The sequence below is a fragment of the Oncorhynchus keta genome, chromosome 29, assembly GCF_023373465.1.
Source record: "Oncorhynchus keta strain PuntledgeMale-10-30-2019 chromosome 29, Oket_V2, whole genome shotgun sequence".
In the NCBI taxonomy this organism is placed as follows: domain Eukaryota; kingdom Metazoa; phylum Chordata; class Actinopteri; order Salmoniformes; family Salmonidae; genus Oncorhynchus; species Oncorhynchus keta.
In genome coordinates, this window is record NC_068449.1 from 47,417,442 (window position 1) to 47,435,267 (window position 17,826).

General features: G+C 41.6%; 3 protein-coding genes and 1 pseudogene across 7 annotated transcripts in view; 1 reads left to right on the plus strand and 3 right to left on the minus strand.

The window, feature by feature from the left end:
* LOC118361903 (gastrula zinc finger protein 5-1-like) overlaps window positions 1–17,826 on the plus strand; it is a 388,384-nt gene that overhangs the window by 341,264 nt on the left and 29,294 nt on the right. The gene's annotated exons all lie outside the window — the stretch shown is intronic.
* Window positions 1–17,826, minus strand: part of LOC118361889 (zinc finger protein 235-like) — a 274,869-nt gene that overhangs the window by 84,874 nt on the left and 172,169 nt on the right. The gene's annotated exons all lie outside the window — the stretch shown is intronic.
* The window catches only part of LOC118361991 (zinc finger protein 696-like), a 37,661-nt gene that overhangs the window by 12,076 nt on the left and 7,759 nt on the right, over window positions 1–17,826 (minus strand). The window lies entirely within an intron of this gene.
* On the minus strand, window positions 249–17,324 carry LOC118361911 (myoneurin-like; annotated as a pseudogene).

Sequence of the window (17,826 nt, forward strand, 5' to 3'; positions counted from 1 at the left end):
TTTCTAACAATGTGATTCAAGTATCTAACAATATGGACCATTGGAGTTTATTATTTTTTTAAATCCATGTGTTGATTCAAGAATTAAGAATGTTTTGGATTGACTGAAATAAGGGAAACTCAGTCCCTGCAATGATAAAAATAACCAAGTCAGTCAGCACAGATTCAATTTCCTATTTACATTCAACAAACTGGTCAGTACTTTTATTGCACAAAAATATACGTGACAAGTATTGTAGAATAACTTTTCTCTCTATGGTAACACTTTTCTGTGAATCTGGTATCCTCACTTTGATAAATTCATTTTAGAACGCTTTGAAAAAGGTTTGCTTTGATAAAATTATTTTTTAGAATGCTTTGAAAAAAGTTCAACATCATCGCTACTTAAAGTCAAGAAAAATTCATTAAGGCACTATCATTTTCTTATAAAACACCAGCATCAAACAGGACAAGGTTGTCACTTTCCATCGGAGAATCATTTTTACACCATCATACCAACCACCATCTCTCATCTGCCTCATCATACTCCTTCTTTCCTCAGTTCACCTCATCCAGTTCCCGACTACATCCAAAACCAGCAAAGTTAACTACAAACAAACTAGTACATACACTATTCATGGGGCGTGTGCATTTTCTGCTGGTGTATTGTCAGGTAGCTTCTCTCTAAGAACCTCTTCCCGCAATGCGAACGGGTGAATGGCCTCTCCCGTGTGGACCTTCAGGTGCATCTTGAGATGGTGCTGGTGGGAGAACCTCTTTTCACACTGAGAGCAGGTGTAAGGCTTCTCCCCTGTGTGGACCCTCTGGTGCCTCTTCAGGCTGGAGGAGTGTGAAAAACTGTCCCTGCACAGGAGGCAGCTGAAAAGTTTCTCCCCTGTGTGAACTCTCTGGTGCCTCTTCAGGCTGGACAAGTGTGAAAAACTGGCCCGGCACAGGTGGCAGCCAAACGGTTTCTCTCCCGTGTGCATCCTCTGGTGGATCTCCACCTGTTTAGAGAAACGAAAGGCTTTCCCACAGAACGAACACAGGAAGCGCTTCTCTTTGCCACCAGATCTACTGATAGCATTACTACTACTGTCATTTGTCAATGGGTTTGTGTAGCCATTTGCTGTTGAGGCACTGGCATTGTCTGAGGTCTGGTTTAACATAAGGAGAGTGTGAGGAGGACGAAGGCCTGGGAGTGTCTGTGTTTTCTCAGGGTCCATGTTCCAGTTGATAGATCCTACAGAAGGCAGGCTGAAGGCAGCACCTGTTAGGGGGTTAACCTGAGGCACCATCAGTCTCTCTGAATCACAACTATAGGAGCAGGACGGAGCATTGCTAGCCGAGTCTGTTCTCATACAGACACGTCCCCGCAGACCAAATCTACGCCTCGCCCTGGTCTCAGCCAGTCTGTTGCCTTGGAGACTAAATTCAGATGTTGTTTTGTGTTCCACTGTCTGTTTCTGGTTGTGGTTAACAGTGTTGTTCCCCAGCCCAGAGTTAAGTACATTGTCCCATCCACTAACATCCACTATGCCTCTGGTCCTGGCCTGCTCGGTGATGGCGTCCCCTGGGCTCTTGGCTATACTAGTCTGGGAATCCAAGATGGTTGCCCAGTCTCCTCTGTTAGCCTCCTGCCAACCACCTGCCGGAAGAGGTTACAAAATCTAATTCATAAAAATGGCAGAGAAAATTCTATATATGGAGTTTGTCAATTACCTGGTCAAGTTCATACATTATAATACGTGTTTTTGTGAATAAACATAAGGTGTATTCATTTCATGAATGGAGAAAAAACAATAGCCAAGTGCATCACTATTCCCATTGAGATCTATTACTGTATGGAGGCTATATGTATTTCTCCCTTACCTTGCTCCCCCATCTTTAGTCCACTCAGCAGATCAATGCTCTCTGGTCCATATTCTATTGTCTCCTCTTTGACTACCAGCAGATCAATCTTCCCATCCTCCATGTCTACTGACTGTAAGAGATACAGAGTGAGAAGATGTTGGATCAAGAAATCTGATATGAGCACCCTGCTATGGAGCATCTCCTGATTGGGCAATGAAGGATTGCTATGAGTACTATGCAAACATGTTAGTTGATTTGATTACTTGACACTTTTTAATTCATGGTTAAAATATTGGATAATTGAAAGGCATGGTCCAAATCTTAAGACCAAATTAATCAAGACCTGGACATGTATCCACAAACTATCTCAGAGTAGAAGTGCTGATTGAGGATCAGGTCCCGCACCTGTCTATATAGTCTTATTCATTTTGATGACCAAACTGATCTTAGATCAGCACTCCTACTTTGTGGACAGGGCCTCACTGTGGGCTCACCTCAGTGAGACTGTGTGTGGTCCTGTGCTGCTCAGCTGGTTCCTCTGTGGGTTCAGGAGGAGGTGTAGTCTGGTTGTCCTCCATGACCATGGTCCCCTCAGTGTTCCCCAGACCCTCCTCCTCCTCCTGGAAGAGAGGTGATACAGATTACACAGACACACTCCCTCAGGTACATACACACAGATAATAAACACACTTTCAACATGGAGGGTCAATACTTGCAAACATAAGCAACCGCTTAAATTTAAACTGATCCCCTGATACAAAATATGTATCAGCCAATTAAAATCGTGACGAAACGCTAAATTGTAGCTGGTCCCATCAGACAACATGGCACACAGTGAGGTTAGCCCTATGCTAACCTCACTGATTTTATCCAGGCACAAGTTCTTCCAACCACAAGTTCTGATCATCAAAACAACTATCACGTGTATTTGACTGACTGATCAAATTGCTCTCTCTGTAAATTGCCTAGTCCACATAATTGTTGCAAAGTGTCGAATCGCACACTAACACCATCGCAAACTAACACCATCATTAGTTCATATCGTCTTCAGGCAGGAACCAGTATCCAGGAGCACCTTGATACGATTGACCAGAGCCGCCAACCATATATTCTTGCAGTCGGGACCAGGAAGAGCAGCATCCATTCTTACTTCATCATCCTGGACAAGCCTTTTATGTCAACGAGCACTCTTGGGGCCTTCGATGAGCTTTTCAAGACTCACTTTGTTTTTGGTACTGATTACAATACAATGCTGCGCAACATGTACACCTTTTATAAACAGACAACTGTGTACATAGACATTGGGAAGGTTAAGGAGACTCCAAGGGTTGTGAGCTCAGAGTTAGACTCCTGCACTAATGCTGATTAAGTTATGTTTTGTTTGCCATGCTATTCATGGAAGTACCAACTTCCTCGTGAGGCATCTCAAGTTGATGCATGGAATGTGCCCTGGTAGAACTCTTAAATTAAATGTGGTCAAGCAGATTGTTGTCGTGTATTTGGTAAATTTTCAGGCTTTAGGAAGCATTTGAACAGGGCACAATTCTGGAGACTGTGAAATTTTGTTAAACGCTAACTTGGATGCTAATATAGCCATTGATAATCAGCCAAGTAATGGGGATTTTCCTTCAAATTCTAGTTGCAACCAGATTGTACCAATATCTAACAAGAACACACTTGATATGTGTGCGTCTGCAATTGCACAACTGTAGTCTGCAGGTCAGATAACTGTAAATAGTTTTGTATCTTCCATGGAAGGACTAGTTCAGGAGATACAGGGTCAAGCTAAAGCGACCGCTTATGTATATCTTCAAAAGAGACAAACTGTCAGAAACATCCAAAATTATTTTCAGGATATTGAAAATCCTTTCACATCCTTTCTACTGTTAGATTTGACAGTAGAAGAAAGAACACTACTGGAACTTATGATCAAACAGTCATAACTGATACATTTTCTTTAGTTCCAATTCTCGAGACATTGCAGTCAATTTTGTAGAAATTACCTCGGGGCACAATTTTAAATATGGAGTTTACTTTGATTTGGAAGGCGGCCTAAAATATATGTAAGTGATATCCTCTCTTTTATAATGAGAAAAATGCATTGCAAATTCAACTATTTTGATGACTTTGAGACTGCTAATCCATTGCGATCAAAAAAGGGTATTCACAATTTGGGAGGTATATACTTTACTTTCAGAAATGTTACCCCAAAGTTTAAGTCAATTTTGGTAAATATTCACTTATGTGCACTATTCCATACCCAGGACCTTAACTTATGGATTTGAATCCATTCATGAGCCAATAGTAAGCGATTTGAAAGTGCTTGAGACTGAGGGTATTGAAGTTCCCTTCTTCAGTGGTCGTATACATGGCAGTATTGTCCAAGTAACTGGAGATAATCTTGGTATACATTGCCTGTTTGGTTGTGTGGAATCATTTAGTGCTCGTTATTGTTGCCGTTTTTGCCTCAATGAGAAAGTGGATTTTCAAACAGTGTTCTGAGGATTACCAAAGACTGACTTTACAAACAAAACACATGAACTCAGACCATTGTCTAACTACTCAGTCAAACCCAACACTACCTCATATGTACGGTGTGAAGCATGCTTGCTTATTGAACTCTGCAGTACTTCAATACTACAGGCAATTTTTGTTGATATAATGCATGACATTTTAGAAGGAGTTGCACAATGAGGTAAAGCTTGTTACACTATATACAAGCCAACTTTGTGACTGCTAAAGATGTGTACGGTATCATTTAACTATGGCCACACAGAGAAGAGGAATCGTCCACCTGCACTCAAATTGGATGATGGGAGCAATGATTTGTATCTAAATGCTATTCAGTCTTGGTGTCTTCGTAATTTGACATTGATATTTGGTGATCTGGTACAGAAAGATGATAAATACTGGCAGCTGCTTCTGTTACTACTACAAATTGTAAATATTGTGTTTTCTCCTATACTAACAGAGGGCATTACTATCTGGGGCGGCAGGTAGCCTAGTGGTTAGAGCGTTGGACTACTAACCGAAAGGAAGATCGAATCCCTGAGCTGACAAGGTAAAACTCTGTCGTTCTGCCCCTGAACAAGGCAGTTAACCCACTGTTCCTAGGCCGTCATTGAAAATAAGAATTTGTTCTTAACTGACTTGCCTAGTTAAAGCTAAATAAAATAAAAAAATCTATCTTACGCACTTAATTGCTGAACATCATCGGCCTTTTCAAGTATTTGTTTCCTGATAGAAATCTGTTACCGAAACACCACTTCATGACACATTATCCTCGTTGTATAAGGAATATTGGGCCCATTCTTCACTTGTGGTGTATGCGCTTCGAGGCAAAACATAATTTCTTTAAAAAAGAAACTGAATGGTTTTAAGAATGTAGCCAAGTAACACCAAAATGACATGGCATATAATTGGGAAGCGTTCAGCCAGGATAGACTAGCTATAGGTCCAGAAAAATGTCAAGGCTCAATGACCTGAAAGAAAGCAATGAGATTGCTGCCAAGTTGAATGTCTCAGTGCACACAAATGTTTTGTCAGGTAAATGGATAAAGCCCCATGCTACAGAATATCGTCTTGATTTGGTCATATGTGGTGAAATAGTCATTGAAATGGCAGTATTTTACAAAATTAAGGCTATTGTTCCGAAAGATAAATGTTATTTTTTTGGTTGGGTCAGCTCGTTCTTATGATAATTTGCATGCATTTAAAGTTGTTTTGAAGCAAGGTATTTAACATGACCACAAACTTTTTGATTCGCTCATGTCATATGGAGCAAGGGATTTTTTTGACTATATTGTCCCATACTGTCACATGATAAGTTTAATCCAGGCCTGTTACTTATAGTTAGGTTGTGAGAAACATTTGTTTTTAATGTAAATGTCAGCATTTTCCAACAAACGTATTGATTTGCTCATGTCATATGGAGCAAGGGATTTGTTTGACTACATTCTACTGTCACTTGATAATAGTTTAAGCCAGGGCTGAGACGTATGTTTTGGTCATAAAACATATTTGAATGTTGAAACCTCTTTGCTTGAGTTTGTGAAATTCCAAGCGCTTTAACAAAATATGATTTACAAGAGAGTAAATAAATTAAACACAGAATAGAGTCAACACATTTGTACTCTAATAGGAGTCACCCAAGATCAACACTAGTGAATATCACTATAACACAGTGTTGATTACCTTAGCGTTCAATTTGATCAACACTGGCCAGTGTAGTGCAGGGTTAACTTTTTGCACTCGTGTTAAATCAACACTAGAAAATGTAACACTTTGTACTTTTTCCTCTGTGTAGAGTGGGACCATATATACTCGCTGACAGTGTTAAATGTAACACTTTCAAATTTATTGCGTAGGTAGTCTACATAATTAGATTATGGATAAGAGCGATAATATTTGTTTTTGCCAAATGGCGGTCAAGCATCAATCATCAAGCCACCAGAAGACCCTCAATATTTATTGGAAAGGACCATCACACTCAATACATTTTACATTTACATTTAAGTCATTTAGCAGACGCTCTTATCCAGAGCGACTTACAAATTGGTGCATACACCTTATGACAACCAGTGGAACAGCCACTTGCATCTAAATCTTGTTGGGGGGGAGACTGTGCACTTTCACTCCCCTGTGATGCTCATCGTAACTTATTTCATCTGTAGCCTTATAAACTGCATGGTTTCCCGAGACGTAGTGGGAGGACCACACACCATATTGTTGCGTGACTCCAAGTTTCCTTCGATATGATAGTTAAATCAAATCAAATTGTATTTGTCACATACACATGGTTAGCAGATGTTAATGTGAGTGTAGCGAAATTCTTGTGCTTCTAGTTCCGACAATGCAGTAATAACCAACGAGTAATCTAACCTAACAGTTCCACAACTACTACTTTATACACACAAGTGTAAATGGATAAAGAATATGTACATAAATATATATGAATGAGTGATGGTACAGAACGGCATAGGCAAGATGCAGTAGATGGTATCGAGTACAGTACATACATATGAGATGAGTAATGTAGGGTATGTAAACATAAAAGTGGCATAGTTTAAAGTGGCTAGTGATACATGTATTACATAAAGATGGCAAGATGCAGTAGATGATATTGAGTACAGTATATACATATACATATGAGATGAGTAATGTAGTGTATGTAAACATTATATTAAGTGGCATTGCTTAAAGTGGCTAGTGATACATTTTTTACATCAATTTCCATCATTAAAGTGTGCTGGAGTTGAGTCAATATGTTGGCAGTAGCCACTCAATGTTAGTGGTGGCTGTTTAACAGTCTGATGGCCTTGAGATAGAAGCTGTTTTTCAGTTTCTCGGTCCCTGCTTTGATGCACCTGTACTGACCTCGCCTTCTGGATGATAGCTGGGTGAACAGGCAGTGGCTCGGGTGGTTGTTGTCCTTGATGATCTTTATGGCCTTCCTGTGACATCGGGTGGTGTAGGTGTCCTGGAGTGCAGGTAGTTTGCCCCCGGTGATGCGTTGTGCAGACCTCACTACCCTCTGGAGAGCCGGTTGTGGGCGGAGCAGTTGCCGTACCAGGCGGTGATACAGCCCAACAGGATGCTCTCGATTGTGCATCTATAGAAGTTTGTGAGTGCTTTTGGTGACAAGCCAAATTTCTTTAGCTTCCTGAGGTTGAAGAGGCGCTGCTGCGCCTTCTTCACAACGCTGTCTGTGTGGGTGGACCAATTCAGTTTGTCCGTGATGTGTACACCGAGGAATTTAAAACTTACTACCCTCTCCACTACTGTCCCGTCGATGTGGATAGGGGGTGCTCCCTCTGCTGTTTCCTGAAGTCCACAATCATCTCCTTTGTTTTGTTGACGTTGAGTGTGAGGTTATTTTCCTGACACCACATTCCGAGGGCCCTCACCTCCACCCTGAAGGCCACCTGGTCGTTGTTGGTAATCAAGCCTACCACTGTAGTGTCGTACGCAAACTTGATGGTTGAGTTGGAGGCGTGCATGGCCACGCAGTCGTGGGTGATGTCACGTCCTGGCCATAGAGAGGCGTTTATTCTCTATTTTGGTTAGGCCAGGGTGTGACTAGGGGGGGCATTCTATGTTCATTTTCTATGTTTTGGATTTCTTACTTGTTTGGCCGGATGTGGTTCTCAATCAGAGGCAGCTGTCTATTGTTGTCTCTGATTGAGAACCATACTTAGGTAGCCTGTTTTCCCACTGTTAGTTGTGGGTGGTTATTTTCTGTTTAGTGTTGGTTGCACCTTGCAGAACTGTTTCGGCTATTATTTTTGTTATTTTATATTCAGTGTTCAGTCAGTTAAGCTAATAAAGATGAACACGTACCCTGCTGCATTTTGGTCCAATGACTCCTCTTCTTCTTCCGACGAAAGCCGTGACAGATGAATAGGGAGTACAGGAGAGGGCTCAGAATGCACCCTTGTGGGGCCCCAGTGTTGAGGATCAGCGGGGTGGAGATGTTGTTACCTATCCTCACCACCTGGGGGCGGCCCGTCAGGAAGTCCAGTACCCAGTTGCACAGGGCGGGGTCGAGACCCAGGGTCTCGAGCTTGATGATATCTAAATATCAATATTTAGATATAAAAGGCGTTTCCACCACCATTTCTCACATAATACACTTTACCAACCCAAAAACATCCCACCATGACGAAAGAACAAATTATGTCTGCAATTATAGAATTTTACCAAAACTTCCTGTTTCCATCGTCACAGCTGTCCTTTTTTTATATACAGTATGACTTTACTTAAACTGTGGATGGAAACGTGGTTACAGATGCATCATTTGACTGGAGGAGGATGAGCGTTAGTGTACAGTAGGATTATAGGTTGCATTCTCGTTCTCATCCTACACGAGGCAGTATTGCAGTACCTTTAAAGATGTTTAAATCGACAGTCTTAATGTAGGATGACACTTGGCTGTCATTAGTATATTCTTATGTAGGCTACACTTACATGCAGGCCTATAACGTTTTATAGGCTATGCATTATTATAAATCATCCATTTCGAATCGAACATCAAGGTCCGGCAGTGAACAGTTTTTTCCTAAACTAAAAAGCTTGATACGGAGGGGCTCATGGTGAAAGTGCACTATTGATTTAGAGTCAACCTCTTTAGCAGAGTGTGCCACCTAGAAGTAATGGTGATAATGGTAGCCTACATGACTGAAAATGTGTTTACGATGTATGATAAACTTGTGTCATAAGGACCTCTTGTGGATAGGTGTGTGTGAAACAGAAACATTAATTTTGTCATATATGCCAAAACTGTGAAAATGTAGTCTAACATTAGTATTAGCTAGTAACCTAGTCAAGGATGCATCAATGCAATATTGGCACCCAACATTTTGTTACAGACCAATGGAACAAAAGTAACCTTGAATTTGAAGGTTTAAAATATCAATCTAGTTGCTAGGGTTGACCTATTTTATGAATTGCTATTGGTTGGTGGATATAAAGTCTAAGGTCTTTGATAGGCTGATTAAGAATTTGTGCCAGGATATAAATCAGTGTTACCTGTTGAGGTTAACATAGGGCCAACGTGTGCCATGTTATGGGACCAGCTACTACAATTTAGCATTCTGTCACGTGCAAGTATGATGATTTTAATTGGTTGATACGCATTTTGTGCCAGATAAGCAACCATTTAAATGGTTTATGTTTGCACGGTGGTGGAAAAAATACCCGACACTCATCCTTGAGTAAATGTAAAAATACCTTAATAGAAAAATACCAAGTAAAAATGAGTCACTCGGTAAGATTCTACTTGAGTAAAGGTCTAAAAGTATTTGGTTTTAAATATACTTAAGTATCAAAAGTGAAAGTATAAATAATGTCAAATTCCTTATATTAAGCAAACCAAATGACAATGCTATTTTCTTTTTAAACGACAGATAGCCAGGGACACACTCAGACATAATTTATAATGAAAACTCCTTGAGTTTTCCAAGATGGCAGAGCAGTCATATGTCTTTGTCTTGTCTCGTCCCATGTATACAGTGGGGCAAAAAAGTATTTAGTCAGCCACCAATTGTGCAAGTTCTCCCACTTAAAAAGATGCAGCCTGTAATTTTCACCTAAACCTCAACTTCCTGCAACCCGCCTCACCCAATGGGGTGTGGATCTGTTTTTTTCTAAAGAATTTCTATATTCCTCCGAACTGGAATACCTCAACTGAAGCTAGCTAGCTATCAGTCAGCTAACCACTGCTAGCGGTCATCGGCTAACCTTCAGCTCGGAAAGCTCTCGCCAGTTCGTACAATGCGTTTCAAACCAGAGCATACCGGACCTATTTTTCTCTCCATATCCCCGGATTCCTACCGCAAATTCTGAACCTTTTCATCTGGATCATGGCAGCTAGCTAACTGCACGGAACCCCACCGATCTTTCATGACTGGAATACCGACATAATCTGCCCGAGGATCCCAACAGGCCCCTCAGGTGCGATGTCCCCTGAAGGCCCATTCTGCTAACCGCGGCCTGCTAGCTATCTATAGCATATTGGACTGTTAGCTGATCCATCGGCCAGTTTCTTGAACCACTATACCCATTTTGCCAATTGGACTTGGACCCCTCTGCTACTTGGAACCCTACTAATTCCACGACTGGTCTAGCAACGTCACCGCACGAGGAGGCAAAAACAGACCCATCGCGACGTCTCTCTAAGGCCCTTATGCTAGCTTGCTAGCCCTGGCCTGCTAACTGCTATCTTTCTAGCCCCGGCCTGCTAACTGTCTGAATCGCCGTGTCCCCAGCCAGCCCAACCACTCACTGGACCCATACGATCACTTGGCTACGCATGCCTCTCCCTAATATCAATATGCCTGGCCCATTACTGTCCTGGTTAGCGATTTACTTATTTCACTGTAGAGCCTCTAGCCCTGCTCAATATGCTTTAACCAACCATGTTATTCCACCTCCCACATATGCGATGACATCACCTGGTTTAAACGTCTCTAGAGACTACATCTCTCTCATCATTACTCCATGCCTAGGTTTACCTCCAATGTACTCTCTTCCTACCATACCTTGGTCTGTACATTATGCCTTGAATCTATGCTATCGTGCCCAGAAACCTGCTCCCTTTACTCTCTGTTCCAAACATGCTAGATGGCCAGTTCTTATAGCCTTTAGTTGTACCCTTATCCTACTTCTCCTCTGTTCCTCTGGTGATGTAGATGTTAATCCAGGGCCTCCAGTGCCTAGCTCCACTCCTACTCCCCAGGTGCTCTCATTTGTTGACTTCTGCAACTGTAAAAGTCTTGCTTTCATGCATGTTAACATTAGAAGCCTAGTCCCTAAGTTTGCCTTATTCACTGCTTTATGTCTTAGCCATGTCTGAATCCTGGCTTAGGAAAACCACCAAAAACCCTGAAATTTCCATCCCTAACTATAACATGTTCTGCCAAGATAGAACTGCCAAAGGGGGGCAGTGTTGCAATCTACTGCAGAGATAGCCTGCAGAGTTCTGTCTTACTATCCAGGTCTATACCAAACCAATTTGAGCTTCTACTTCTAAAAATGTACCTTTCCAGAAACAAGTTTCTCACCGTTGCCACTTGCTATAGACCACCCTCGACACCATATGTGAATTGATTGCCCCCCCATCTATCTTCTGAGCTCGTGCTGCTAGGTGCCCTAAACTGGGCCATGCTTCACACCCCGGCCATCCTACAATCTACGTTTGATGCTCTCAAGCTCACACAAATTATCTATGAACCTACCAGGTACAACCCCAAATCCGTAAACACGGGCACCCTCAAAGATATCATTGTAACTAACTCGCCCTCCAAATACACATCTGCTGTTTTCAACCAAGATCTCAGCGATCACTGCCTCATTGCCTACATCCGTAATGGGTCTGCGGTCAAACGACCACCCCTCATCACTGTCAAACACTCCCTAAAACACTTCAGCGAGCAGGCCTTTCTAATCGACCTGGCCGGAATATCATGACCTCATCCCATCAGTAGAAGATGCCTGGTAATTCTTTAAATGTGCCTTCCTCACCATCTTAAATAAGCATGCTCCATTCAAAAAATGTAGAACTTAGCACCAGCTGTCAGAACCGCTCACAGATCACTGCACCTGTACATAGCTCATCTGTAAATAGCCCATCCAATCTACCTCATCCCCATACTGTATTTATTTATCTTGCTCCTTTGCACCCCAGTATCTCAACTTGCACATTCATCTTCTGCACATCCTACCCTTCCAGTGTTTAAATGCTATATTGTAATTACTTTGCCAGCATGGTCTATTTATTGCCTTACCTCTCTTATCCTACCTCATTTGCACATGCTGTATATAGATTTTTCTACTGTATTATTGATTGTATGTTTGTTATTCCATGTGTAACTCTGTGTTGTATGTGTAAAACTGCTTTACTTTATCTTGGCCAGGTCGCAGTTGCAAATGAGAACTTGTTCTCAACTAGCCGACCTGGTTAAATAAAGGTGAAACAAAATAAAAAATAAATTAAGCATTTGTGTTTAAGTCCGCCAGATCCGAGGCAGTAGGAATGACCATCAAAGCTGTGACCGAGAGACTGAAAAACAGCTTCTCTCTCACAGCCATCACTAACAGAGTTGCTGCTGCCAACATACAGACTCAAATCCTTTGCCACTTCAATAAAAGGTATCACTAATCACTTTAAATAACGCCACTTTAATAATGTCTACATATATTACATTACTCATCTCATATGTATATACTGTATTCTATTCCATCTTGCCTATGCCGCACAGCCATATATTTATATGTACATATTCTATTATTTTTTTACCACTGCGCCACCCGGGAGGCCCTTATATGTACATATTCTTATTCATCCCTTTACATTTGTGTGTATAAGGTAGTCGTTGTGAATTTGTTAGATTACTTGTTAGATATTACTGCACTGTCGGAAATAGAAGCACAACCATTTCGCTACACTCGCATTAACATCTGCTAACCATGTGTATGTGACCAATAACATTTTATTTTGATGTTTTCTTGGCAAGTGTGTGAATTGGACCATTTTCTTGTCCTGCTGAGCATTCAAAATATAACGAGTACTGTTGAGTGACAGGGGAAATGTATGTGGTAAAAAGTACATTTTCTATAGGAATGTAGTGAAGTAAAAGTAGTCAAATATAAATAATAAAGTACAGATAGCCCAACATAAAATAAAAAGTATTACTTTAAAGTATTTTTATACCCCTGTGTTTGCAAGTATTGATCCAAAGTGTTTACCCATCCCCACTACACTTGAGTCCTATACTGTAGTTACAGATGAACTTCATTGTTGTTAAAACTTTGTCAGCTATGATAATTCAAAAGTCAGAAAATCCTGACAAAGCTATTTTGACGTGTACAGTAGGTGTGTGAGCATATTTTGTAAGTGTATATTGGTTATCAAGCGCTGTCAGGTATATGTAGAATAGGGTGGGATCAGATGTGATGTATACTAAAGAGAGTCTCAATGAAAGTCTTAAAACGAAAAGGTCCAACTGTGTTTATTAAACATGAACACGTTTTAAATAAACCACATGAAAACCACACATGCCCATCTCAACTAAAGACTTGCATAAACATAATATTTGTTTCTTTCTGAATGCAGTTTAAAGTAGTTGGATAGAAGTAATGAAACAGGCACTTTGTGAACATCATATAGCCAACACAGTACAAACACAACATGTAACAGACTTTAGGCTTATGCACTGAGTGAACACACATTAGGAACACATCCTTTCAGTGACAAAGCTAGTGTTTTCATTAACTTGTCCAGTCATTTGTTTTTGTCGACATTTAGAACGTTAGCATAGAAAATAGATGCGACAATTGCCTGCTAGTGTGCGTCTTCATCGACACAAGATAGATAAATGGAAACACCTGGACGTAAATGGATGTCACCTGTTTGTTTTTTTTCATTTAAAAAAAAAAATTTAACATTGCAAGAACCTATAGTGTCAAATAAAAATGTAGTGGTTGAAGTGTTTCCATTACCCATTTAGGCAAATTGCGCATTCATAAATTGGCGAGCCTGTATGCCCTCCCACCTATCTCTTTCATGTCTCAGGTAGTCTACGAAAGCCCCCATGGATAGAATGCAAGAATTTACTCATATTTTCCATATACTAATAACTCTCAAGTGCCAATGTATCGACATGGTCTGTGCCATGGTGAGACGTGCACTCCTGTCGATCTGAAATAATTGGATGTTGAAACTTAAAGCCAACCAGAAAAGCAAGTTGAAACAATTCAGGCGCTCTTGAAATTCAGGACAATCCTTGTTCTGCAAAGAAACATTTTTACAGTTGAAAATGTATTTTGCAAGCAGTTGGCATTTAGAATTAAAATGTGGAGTGGAGCCTTATTGTTACACGGTGACATCACGTGCCCTGCGTACCTGCAAAATGATTCTGCAATTTATTTTGAAAAACAGTTTACGTCCTAATTTGTCACAAAGAATATTAGACCGAAGAAAAATCCACCGGTCGAACGGATATAAATGTTGTCAATCTCTAGAAAATGTCTGATATTTCTACCATTTCCATTATAGATGACCCAATTATTTTAAATCCATTTCAAATCTGTGTAGATTGTTAAGCGTTGAGACAATTGAGACATGGATTGTGTATGTGTGTCATTCAGAGGGAGACCAGACAAGACAAAATATTTAAGTGCCTTTGAATGGGGTATGGTAGTAGGTGCCAGGCGCATCGGTTTGAATGTCAAGAACTGCAACGCTGCTGGGTTTTTCTCACTCAACAGTTTACATGTCTATCAAGAATGTTCCACCACCCAAAGGACATCCAGCCAACCAGACACAACTGTGAGAAGCACTGGAGTCAACATGGGCCAGCATCCCTGTGGACCACTTCTGACACATTGTAGAGTCCATGGCCTGAAGAATTGTGGCTGTTCTGAGGGCAAAAGGGGTCTTTATGCAGGTGTATCCTGAGGTTCCTCCTCTCTGAGAACCTCTTCCCACAGTGCATCAAGGTGAACGGCCTCTATCCCATGTGGACCTTCAAGGTGCATCTTCAGCTGGTGGGAGAACCTCTTCTCACACTGGGGGCCGCAGTAGGGTTCTCCCCTGTGTGGACTTTCTGGTGCCTCTTCAGGTTGAACGAGTGGGAGAAACTGGCCCGGCACAGGTGGCAGCCAAATGGTTTCTCCCCTGTGTGGACCTTCTGGTGTCTCTTAAGGTCACTAGCCTGGGCAAAGCACATGTGACACTTGGTACAGCTGAAGGGTTTCACCCCTGTGTGGACCCTCTGGTGGATTTCCACCTTCTGGGGGCTGCTGAAGCCTTTGTTACAGAACATGCAGAGAAACCGTTTTTCTTTACAATTGCCTGATATGGCTCCCCCTCCCTGAGCCTGGGCTCTAGCCCTATCGTTTGAGTTCAATACCTGATTGAAAAGGACACGGCTGTCTGAGTCAGAATGCCTCATCAACGTACACACTGGGTTGCAATCCCTGAACACGTGTAAAGGGGAGTGGGTTGCAACATTTGGATTTGTCTCTAAGCTTTCGTTGCAATCTAAGAAATCTCTGCCCTGTGAGTGTCTATCTCCTAGGTGATTATCTGCATTCCATGTTGGAGGAACGTCACCCTCCACTTTCATGGTCACTTCATCTACGACCAGACCTGCCTCTTTCTTATCTAGGCACCCTTCAGAGTATACACTACTACTGTACCGGTTCCAGTCCCCTCTAGACAGATCAGTGTGTGTTTCTAAACCCAAGGGCATGTTGCCAGGGTCCATCTCTGTAGTGTAAGAACAAGACGGATCACTGCCAGTCTCTAACGCGTCACCTGAGTCCCGATGGGAATGAACAGTCCTCGGGCTCGGGTTACCGTAAAGTAAATACTCTGAGCCAGGGGCAGGAGGACAGCCCAGTCTCCCTGGGTCTGACCTGTGGTCAGGTACTGCGCGTAAAAGCCTTTGTGTTACAGTTAAAGTCTCTGTCTCTGACTTGAGGATGGCGTTTGGCATTCCACTGACCTCCGTAATGCTGTGTCGGGTTCTGGGCTGAGGCGCAGCGACGGTGGATAGGTCCTCCGTGGCTACAGGGAGCACCACTCCAGACGTTGCTCCAGTCTGAATGTCTTTGCTGTGTTGTGGGTCCTCTGCTTCAGTCCTCTCCTGCTTGACCAGAGGCGATCCTCCATAACCTGCAGCCTCTGCATCTGCAGACTGACACAAGAAAGAGGTTATTGTCGGTACATGAGTTTAATTGGATAATGTCTTATAAGGAAGTCTCACATGCTCCCCTATGGCAGATAAATGAGGATGTTGCATGTCAGCAAGTGGATAGCTGAGGGGAGTCTTTCTGAAATAAAACTGGACACATTTGATGTACTGTAATTTTGATGTAATACTATTACACTAACCTCTATCACAATAACGTGCTGGGTTGAGGTTCCACTCCCCTCATCAACAGTGATTTGTTGGTCATCGCTCCATGTATTGTGTCCCGCTGGCTTCACAAAGCTCCTGTGGCCTCCAGAGAGATGTCCCTCACCTGAGAGTGATTGGGGGAAAAGAGGTGGTTCGGTACTGTCAATGCTCAATTGTACACTATTGACACTGTCTGTTAGGTAACACGTCTCATAACTTATTGAAAGATAGCTAAGTTGTAATCAGGGGAATTACTGCATACTATCCAACATGCGCAGAGGGGAACGGGGCAAAATGTACCTCTTGCCATTCCTCTGTATCGGTCAAGGATCTTGTCACTACTGACGAGGACGCGTTCTCTGATTGTCCTCTCTGCGCGCTCCCGTGCCACCTTCAATTCTAGTAGCTGTAGTTTCCTCCGCAATGCCCTGTTTTCATTTTGGCTTTGAGAAATTTCCAAACGAAACACTGCATAGTCGTCGTCTACGAGTTTACAGATCTCTGCCACGGCTGCATTCGCTAGCACCTCCATAATGGAGGCCATTTGAGTGTGAAAACCCATAGCCATTGTTGTTAGCTAGCTAACGTTAGAAGCTATCTAGCGTTGCCTAAATAACGTACTATCGATCAACCAAGTCCTGTGTTAATAAATGTCTAAATAACAATAATAAAAACACTATCGTGAAAATTGTTCTTGGTCACTGTTTACTTCCCATCCACACCGACGAAAAATGATTTCATTGGTGGACGTCTTGGGGCGTGATTAAATGAAAAAAAGTGTGCGTGCTGCTCTTTGAACTACGGTAATGCTAATTCCATTACAAATTCGACAAATTGCACAGACATTGTGTCTCCACAATATAAATATTAATAAATAGACATCAACAACAAATCACGACTTTTTATGTGCAGTATCTTTGAATCTGAGAATACTTGCTTCGAAAGAACAGTGTGTTAGCCAGAATATAACAATTATATAATGACTTTATTCCATCTAGGTTTACATCACCACAGTAACGTAAATATTCAACTGCCTGGGTTTACTGTCTCTCTAAAAACAGGGTTAATGAGGGGTATGTGGTTAATTACCCCCTTAAACAGACATTAAAATGCTGAACACTCTGACACCGTTTGTGGAGACCAGTCATTCTGGAATATCAAGTACAGGTGCACTTTAGTTCATGTTTAATATTTCAACCCAATCATCACAAGATCTGAAGCCTTCAGGCAATTTACTGTAAACAGCTTGAGGTCAATGACTGTTTGTAAAGGTCCCAAACCACAGACGATATATAAGCCTTTGAGCAGAAACAGTTACGACGTCCTCCTGCGATTAAAAAAAAACAAATTTCCTGTTGAAAAACGATGTTCGAAGTATAAATACAGTAAAGCACACACACACTAAAGGGTAAAACATGTGTTTTGAGCAAAATAGTGTTTTATAGACAACTGCTCAATAGTTGGCCTAATTGTCAAATATGATGTCATTAGCCTCCCCTTTGCTCGAGGAGCAAGATTTGTAAGCATTATTTATTTTTCAGAATGATTACAAATCCTTTTACGAGTATGAATATTCTGCTGTGAATCAAAAA